Below are 9565 nucleotides of genomic sequence, written 5' to 3'. Positions count from 1 at the left end.
TCTATAAGGGGATAAAGCTAGGGATCCTGAAAGCCGCTCAATTTGTCCGACTGTGACCGCATGGACTGTAGCCCACCAGGCTCCTCTGTCCATGGGTTTCTCAGGCAAGAATACTGGAGTGGGTTGCCATTTCCTTCAAGGGATCTTCCCAACCCAGGGATTAAACCTACGTCTCTTACGTCTCCTACATTGGCAGGTGGGTTCTTAACACTAGCTAGTGCCACTTGGGAAGCCTAGGGGTCTGGAGCTGCTTTTAAACCGAAGTCTGTCTTCGAGGCCCAAGGATTCTAAGGGGAAAGATTGGCTGCCCCTCTGATGAACCTAAGAGGCTCCAGCTTCATGGGTCCTGAAAACAGGCCAAGGGCTTTGACATTTTCGTGCCTGTTGGAACCTCAGACTCCTGGCTGCTTGCTTGGAAAAGAGAGATTACTGTTTCTTTAGGATCCATCCCATCCAGGTCCAGAGGGTGCTTGGGCTCTTGGTGGCATCTGTTCTAGCTGTGCCAAGGAGAATGTGGCAGCCTCCAGAGGTGGAGAGCATTTCTCTTGACAGAACACAGGTGAATCAGATCTCCTGTACAAACCCAAGTTTCCAAAGCAGCAGCCACACGGGTGACATGGAAGCCCCGGGCCTCTCTAGCTCAGAGAACCGGCTAACCCAGCTCCGCCTTAGTCCATGGCCACGTCTTAGGGCCCTTCTGATTGAAGCGGGACAATGTCAAGCCCTGGCTGTTCTGGTTTCATTTGAAGAAAACCTCATACTGGACCGATTCCTGGCAACAGAGTGGGGAAGGGCCCAGTAGGTGGAGCTGCTGCCCCTTTGCTGAGGTTAGCTCTCAGGGTGCTGGCGTTGAAAGCACCCAAAACTCCATAGGTGCTTAGTAGGCATTTGGTTATTGGATTTAATGCCACGTAAGTGAGCTCCTGTGAAAAAAGATGTTCTTCACCCCAGTCCCCTTCCTATCCCCCCCTCCCCACCCAGCTTGAGACCAGTGTGACCCACAAGAGACTGGGCAGGAAAGGGCCTTCCCCTCACATTCCTGGTGAGGATCATGGAGGAAGCCCAGGTTGTCCAATGATGGGTGGTTCCACTGAGACATGGTGGGGTCTGCCCATGTGCAGTTCTGTTCGCGAGCAGATGCAGACTCGCTCTGCCGACCTGTGGAGGCCAGCAAGGCCGGGCCTGCTGGGACTTGAGACAGAGAGGTGAGTGGGTGTCTGGTGCTCGCCTCCCTTCCTCCTCGAGCTCTTCCAGCACCAGTTCACAGAGCCTTGCGCACGGGGTGTCAGAGAAGGGCGGGGGAAGCCTGGGTGGGAGTCCTGGCTCAGAGCCCCAGGTGAGCGGAGTCGAAGGCGGACCTGAAAGACCGTCTTGGGGCTGAGCTGGCAGGTTTCTTGTGCAGCTGTCTCCTGGGGTCAGGGGGTGCGCTCTCTTGCCAGCCAGGTCACGGGGCCTCCCTGCTGGCAGGGCTCCCACCACCCGACTCCTTGGGTCTCTCAGCAGAACTGCGGGGAAGAGGCAGAGAGAGGCTACAGAACTCCAAGAGGCAGAGTTTCCTTCCCCAAGCCCAGAGCGTAGACTCAGGAGGTTCGAGAGGCTGCCTGGTTCATGCTTCTGCTTGTTCTCCTGTCCTGACCTCTGGTCAGATGGAAAAAATCTCTCCTGCTTCTTCAGACTCCCTATAAGGAATCTCCCTGTTCCTTATTTCCAGATGCATCATCAGTACTTTTGGGAAAGTACAGTCTAGTCTGTATCTCTCCTAACTGAAGGGGCTACCTCATTCTCCCTGCCCAGTTTTGTCTGCGTCCCTCGATGGCCCTGGTAATTGCCATGGCCCTTTCCTCTCTTGTGCGGGGCGAGCTGACTGGGCGGGGCGGTAGTGCTGAGGGTAGTGGTAGAGGCTGATTCAAAACAGAGCCAAGGACCTACTGTTTCTCACCAAGAGGAGTTTATCGGGGGACTGCTCTTTGGGGTAAAGGGTGGAAAGGAAGCCCTTTCCTTTCCTCCTGTCGTCTGTCACCTGACGGCCAAGCCCAGATCATAAGTGTTAATGAATTGTGGTGGCCCGGAGGCAGCTGGGCAGCCCCCCCTGCCCTGAATCAGCCTGACTCATTTACAGCTCTCTCCCAGTTCCCCCAAAGGCTTCTCTCTGAGGTGACAAATGGGGGGGGTTGGTTTCAGTTTTCATGTTTTCACATTACTGGATGGAAAAAAAACAAAAAACCTTTCCAAACCAAAAAACCAGCTTCTATAGCAGAAACACGTCCCGAGAGCACTGAAAATTTCCCCATCTTCTCTTCTCAGCTGCTCAATGACACTGAGGCCAGTGACAGAGGGGTTAAGAGGAGGGGGTTGGAGCCAGGCTGCATAGAGCACTGGGGACAGTCCCTTTAAAGGTGGCAGCACCTGCCTTCCTGCATAACGACAGGGGAGGACCTTTGCGGGGCCCTCTAGTTCTGGAGTCTGTGGCCAGCTGTGGATTGCCAGGGGTCTGGGATGGGCAGGGGCTGGGGAAAGGGTGGCCCTCTTGCATTTTGAGCTAATTTGATCCCAGGGGGTTGGAGGGCAAGTGTCCCTCCCTTAGAGAGATTTCTTGAAGTGGAGTGGTATGTGGGGAGATTTAGGGTCCATCTGGCACGTGGAGACTAAGGGGCACTACCCTGTCTTGCTACTGGCTGGTAGCGTTATAAACCACACCCACCCCTCCCCGACTGGGGCAGATGGCCTCCACGGCAGATGGAGACTAGGCCAGCAGTGACTGGACGAGCTTTGTAGTCTCAGTCTGGCCTCCCTAATAAGACAATCCAGAGGGGCAGTGGCAGGGGTGTGTGTGCGTGTGTGTGTGTGTGTGTGTGTGTGTGTAGGGGCTGGGGCCCTGGCCTTTTTGGGCCATTCTGGAAGAGAGGGAAAGAGGGAATCCCAGATGGAGCCAGTGGATCTTGGGGGCACACCTAAGTTTGCTGTGTAGGGGTGGCAAGTTTCAGCGTGGCCCTGACCCAGCCCACTTGCCTGGCCTCCTGAAGCTGCCCAGGTTAGTTCTCGAGTGTTAGTTCTCAAGTGAAGGTGATGGTCCTCCGCAGCAGGAGTCTCTGCTGCAGCTGGAGCCTGGTGGGCTGGGGCAGACCCCCTGCCAGGTCCCCAGAGCCCACGGTCTGGGCAGCAGCAGCTCCTCCCAGAGGACGTGCCCGTTTATTATGCGCTCGGGCTCCCTCGCTGCGCAGGCAGGCAGCGGCCTTCATTAGCGCAGGAGCTGGGGTCTGTTTTGGCTGCCTCATCAGCATCAGTGAACTGCGTCCCTGCGAGATTTGATACAATTTAATTAACCTAATTAAAAGCTCTGATTGCAGAGATGATTGGGGTAGCGCCAGCAGCGACTGCATATTTATAATGAGCTGCAAGGTGTGGGACCGCAGCCAAACGCCACGCATCCTAATGAGCGGGAGCCGGGAGCCAGGGAGCGGGAGAGCGAACGTTTATTTTTGGCAACAATGCCCAGTTCCTCCCTGCTAGGGAGTCAGAGACCTAGGGAGAGGAGACGGACCTGCCCGCTGAGCTCTTTGGCGCAAGGTGGGAGCAGAGCCGTGCACCACACGTGTCCCGGTGCCTTTGGATGCCCACAGGAGCGCACAGTGCCCATGCTTTCTGCTGCAGACTGGGGGGCTGGGACCCCAGCAATGCACTTTTCCTGCTTCTCTCCATCTCTGGATCATGAGCAGCGGTGTGAAGAAACGGCCCAGCAGAATGACCTCGATGTCAAGTCTTCTGGATCCCTGGGCTGTTCTCTTCCAACTTGTCAAGGAAGATCAGAGGCTGAAAAGCTGGGTGGGGAATCAGAAAAAGGGGTCTGAAAGTTCAAGAGACCCGGTGAGGATCCTGGGCTTGGAACAGACAGGAGAAACAGGAGAGATGACTCTCCAGCTCATCCCAGATCCCCATCTCCTGACTTTCTTCTGAGAACGCTGTGTCCGAGAGGGCCACCTCCCCTGGACTCTCCTCTCTCACTACCTCTGCTGGGGAGTCTTGGTTTGTCTGACTCAGCATTTCCGCTGTAAATCACATCTAATAATAACGAGAGTGAGAGCTGTGGCCGAGATGCTGTGGGTGAAGTGGGCACCGGTGAGAAGGGGTGCGCTGCCTAGGTGCAGAGGGGTGTCAAGAGGGGAGGCAACTCTGGGCTGGTGGGAGTTTGGAAAGTCACCATCAGAGGCCTGGGGGGTGGGGAAAGGAGGTGTGAGCTTCCCTCACCCCCTAGTCCTGGGGAGCTTGGGTATGTCATAAGCTCAGCCAGGCTGCCCAGTGCCCCCCCCCCCCACTCCGCCCCGAGTGCTCTGAGAGACGCCAGGACAAGATGAGATCTGTCCCCAGCCCACCTTGCAGAGCTGCAGCTGTTTAGCTCTCTTATCAATCTTCTCTGTGGGTTTAATCATCTCCTTGTCATCCTGCTGGGGCAGCCCTCCCCTTGCTGGAGCCTGGCTTTCCTCCCGTCCCCCTCCCCCAGATATAACCATCCTTTTCCACCTGACTTCCCTTGCAGGAGATAGAGGATGGGCCAGGGTGGCTTTTTCCCAGGTTTAGTCTTGGCGGCGGGGGCAGCAGTCCCTGTTTTTGCAAGGAGTCAGGAGGGAAGAGTGGTGGGTAGAGGAGGCTCTGGTGGAGAATCTATCCTAGTTGGGCACTTGAGATCTTTGACTCCACTCCTGGCAGGGTAGGGTGGGGCTCAGGGGTGGGCCATGAGGGCTTTTAGCCCAGATCGTGAAGATCCTGCGAAGTGTCCCTCCCTTCCTTCTTCCTCTCTTCTGCCAGCTTCTTAGGAGATGCATCCACCCACGCTGTCCAGCGAGCCAGCTCTGGTCTCTTTTCCTGGGTGGGTCCTGTGGGGCCAGGCCCTGTGGAGCCTTGTGGGACTCTGGGGCCCGTGGGCTGGAACCACGAGCCCACAGTTTTGCGTGCATCTTGGGAAAGAGGGTGCCCAGGAGTCAATGGAGCCTGTGTTGTGGTCCAGGCTGGGAGCCAGGGCGCAAGGGGCTGTGGGGCCCATCCCTGTGCTGACGTGCAAGATGACCTTCAGGGCAACTCTTGGGCCCTTCTCTACTTCACTCTTTCTCCTCTCCAGAATATGTAGGGTATGGGAGGGGATGGGGGTGGCCGGGGTGGTGTATGCACCCCTCAGAGGGCACAAGAGAAAGAGGTCCTTTCCTCCTCCGCCTGATCACCACTCCCACCCCAGGCACTCTCAGTGCAAGTGGAAAGCTCATTTCTTCCATGTCTCAGAGGTGGATGGGAGGTCCTGAAGAGGTTAGGATTAGTCTGAGCATCAGGCAGCTTGTCCTCGAGGTGGGGGCTGAGAGTGTCCCCTCAGGAAAGGACCACAGATTCCTGGACCACAGGGCACTGAATGGTCTTTGGCTGGAGGGGACTTACTCCCTCCAGCACGAGGCTGGGCTCTGGAGGACAATGGCGTGTTGATGAGGCTTTGGTCCTGGGCTCACATGACCCGATGGGGGTGGTTGGGCCGCACGTGGCTGAGCCGCCTGGGCTGACCTTTGGTCGCTGGCTGGGGAAGAGAGGAAGCCGTGAAGCTCCCCTCCCACTCAGTCAGCCCTGGGCCCCCTGCTCCCCCGCCCGGGAGCTGCCTTCTGGGCACACGTGATCTCTTCACCTACCTTCTTTTGGCCTCTCCCCTTCCCTCTGCTCTGTGTGTGCATAAATTGTGTGTGAACACGCATGTCTATGTGAGTGTGAGTAAGGAGGCTCCCAGAGGATGAAGGACAGTGAGGGAAGAAATGCCCTTCATAGGGATGAAGTTTCTTCCATCGTGGGGACAGCACCAGGGTAGGGCCAAAGTGTATGTGTGTGTGTATATTTGCCCACATGTGCTCGTGGGCTCAGGGGGTGCATGTGCGTGCATGCAGAGGGCAAGGCCTCTACCCTGCCTTGTCCTGTGACCCCTCCTTTAATGAGAATGGGGGAAGTCTAGGTCAGCACTTTCCAGCTGGGGCTGGAGCCACACTCACCTACCCTCTGGCACTGGGCCAGAGTGTTACCTTCACAAGGAAAAAGGAAGACTTTTGGGGGATTGTGTAATTATTGTAATCAATTGAATTAACCAAAAATTACCATTCAGTCAGGAGGCAAGGCATGTGCGTGCGCGTGCGCGCGCGCACACACACACACACACACATAATGAGTTACACACAGACATGGTTACACAGATGGAAAGTCAAGATATGTAGAGAGGTAGATAGGGGTATAAGCACACTTAACAATTCTTTTTTTCTTTTTGAGAAGCTGGGGAAAGGTCCTAAAGCATTTTCTTTTCTTTAAAAAAATTTTAAGGGACTTCCCTGGTGGTCCAGGGGTTGAGACTCCGCCTTTCAGTGTGGTGGGGGTGGGGGGGTTGCTGGTTGAGACTCTGCCTTTCAGTGTGGTGGGGGTGGAGGGGTTGCTGGTTCAATCCCTGGTCAGGGAATTGGGATCCCACATGCTGTGAGGCAATTAAGCTCGCACACCACAGCCGGAAAGAAGCCTTTGCGCCTGTGCACCGCAACTAAGACTCGATGCAGCCAAATAAATAAATGTTAAAAACTTAGAAAAAATATTTTATATTGGAATATAGTAGATTTACAATGCTGTGTTAGTTTCACGTGGACAGCAAAGTGATTTAGTTATACACATTGTCACATCTATTCTTTCTCATATTCTTTTTCCTCATAGGTTATTACAGAGTATTGAGTATAATTCCTTGTGCTATACAGTAGGTCCTTGTTGATTATCTATTTTATATACACAGTCTTTCATATGCTACTCCCAGCCTCCTAATTTATCTCTCTCTCACACCTATGATTCTTGAAGGGGGTTATCCATCCTGCCTCTTCTTCCTCACCGAGGAAGATACAGCCAAGCAAGTTATCTGAAGAGAAACTCGATGTCCCCAGGGGGTTGAGAACAGGAGGCCTCTGAGACGGGGCAAGCCAGTACAAATGACATGCTACAGAAGTTGGGACGGGAGTCCATGGTTTGACTTTGTCACGCAATTTATTACAAACATTACGTGAAGATGTTTTAACATATTCTGCTTTGTTGGGAGCCTCATCCACGTCTGACTCTAGGGCTAGTCTACAGCAATAACCCCTTGGTATGGGGGGTATGTAGATGAAGTTAAATTCCAAGATCTGGGATGAGTTGGGGGTGGGGTACCCAGACACTGGCATGGGGAGGCCCATGGGTGAGAAGGGACCGGCACGGGCACCCTCACCCTCAGCCTCTCAAGCGCATAGCTTTGAGTGGCGCTTCTGGATGCTCTTCCGTCTCCTCCCTCTGTTTTCTTCTTTGCCTCCTCCATCCCACCCCCATACAGTCCTGCTGACCCCACTGCATGCTGGGGACACAGTATGGGAATGGTCCTCAGCACTGAAGCAGAAAGGAGAGGGCCTGGAGGCCAGGACTGAGGCAGAAGCTGGAGCTGGGATCTGGACTGGAAGCTGAACTCAGTGCGGACCCCAGTGGGGGTTGTTGGAGGCTGGGTTGCAAGGTGTCTGTCTTGGTCTTGACATGGTTCTGAGGAGCCTCTTTTTGGAGTCCGAGGCAGGTGTTCTCCTCCAATGAAGAGCACGTTTGGCGTCTGCTCGCCCCTCGGAGGGGCGGGACAGGTCCCCTCCCCCTGCTCCCCTCGGCTGAGCAGAGTCATACATCACCAAGGGGCCGGGCTCCCTGGATGTATTGCCCTAATACGTCGCTATAGCAACCCCACTCTAATCCTGCATTATTCTAATGTGGTCCCCCTCCCCACTGTGATGTATAGCTTGGGTCTTGGAGCTGTGAGGCGCCTTCTCTGAGTCTGCTCCAAGTACCCCAGGGATGAGTGGGTCCGAGGCTGGCTTGGCTTCCCTGGGTCCAGCCTTGCTTCTCCTCACCCTGTGCATGTGATCCTTTGTGAGCTGGGGTGCGGAGGTGGGCTCTGGCCTGGTGGCCCACCCGTCCGCCTGCCCAGAGAAGGGAAGCAGCAGGCTGTGTGTCCTGGCCCTGGCACATGAGTGCTTGACGCACCGACCCACGCCAGCCTGCCCGGCCTGGGGACCTGAGGCCTTGGGGTTGGGGGCCAGGGCAGGACAATGGCCACATTCCGGCTGCCAGCCACAGGCCCCCATTGTTCCTGTGGACACTGCCTGCTTGAGGGCCTTGGTTTTGGCCCTCACCCCGCTTGGGGCGTAGGATGCTCCCTGGACCACTCCCCCGGGGATCATAGAGGGGTGATTCATGGGGTGACCAGGGCATAGCAAGCCCCAGCTGTGCCCGGATTCTGGGGGGTGGGAGGGGGAGGTGACTGAGGGTTGTTTGTGTCAGGAGAGGGCGGGGTTGAATAGCCAGAGGACTCAGGGCTGTGGACACCAACCACGTCATTTCATACTCCTCCTCGTGTGTGGGCTGCTCAGACAGGCTCCATTGTCAGAAGGGCAGGCCCACCCAGGCCGGAAGGGAAGTGAGGATGGAGAGGGGTCTCCTCAAAGTGGGGAGGACCCAGGACACACCCCCACCCCAACTGCACTGAGATCCAGAGAACCGCAGGGACTTACTCAAGATCACACAGCTTGGTGGGGACAGGCCTGGGTCTAGAACATTCCCCAGACCTTTCTGGTGCTGAGATGCTGCTGCTGTTTCTGATAGAAAACCAGACCCAGTGGTGATCTTCAGCCTTGGCAGAAGTTATATTCACAAGCTCCTTCCTCTCCCTCACTTGCTTTGAAATTCCTCTAGTTCAGGTCAGTATCTGGCATCCCTGGAATGAGAATTTGGAGCTAAGGGGAGTCCTAGGGCCATGCAGAGACCATACCAACTCCATCTTCTGTAAGGCCCCGAAGAAATGAGTGGGGCAAGGAGGTTGCCAGTGCTCTGACACACAAGATCCATCGATGTAACAATAGACTTCACTGTTTCCTCCCAGTCGGTGATCTCACTTGGGCTCTCACATGTCTACTCTGTATGACTGAGAGGTAGGGAAGGGGAGAGGCTAGCTAGGAGCTTTAAGAACAGGGGGACTGGTCTTATTTACCTCCATGTTCCTACTTCTCAACATGGGACCTGTTAAACTGGATGATTGGATGAGAGGATGGATGGGGAGTGGTTGGGTAAATGGATAGGTGGGGGTGGCTGAAGGGGTGATCAAGGGTTGCATGGATGAGTGGATGGGTAGGTAGACAGATGAATGGATGGTTGCCTGGGTGCATGGGTGGTTGGCAAGTGGATGAATGGATGGATGCAGGATGGATGGGTAGGTAAGTGAGGGAATGATCCATTTTATATACTGAGGTCCAGAGATGACAAATGACCCAGCTTGGGTCATCCTAAAGATAAACAGTGGAGTGAAGTCTGGAGCCAGGTACCTGGCCCCTGCCTCTGAGGCTGGGATGCCGTGGGGCATGGTTTGGTGGTCAGTCTCTGGGCAGGGCTGCAGTGGAAGCAGGAGTTGGGACCTAAAGGAATCTGTAATTGTGTAAGTGTCCTGAAAGGTGGGCTTCCCAAAGTCTAGCAGCCTTGACCCTGAGTTGAATCTTCTGTGTTGGGATCA

The sequence above is a fragment of the Capricornis sumatraensis genome, chromosome 2 (genome assembly GCF_032405125.1).
Source record: "Capricornis sumatraensis isolate serow.1 chromosome 2, serow.2, whole genome shotgun sequence".
NCBI lineage: Eukaryota > Metazoa > Chordata > Mammalia > Artiodactyla > Bovidae > Capricornis > Capricornis sumatraensis.
This window is presented reverse-complemented; position numbering follows the sequence as displayed.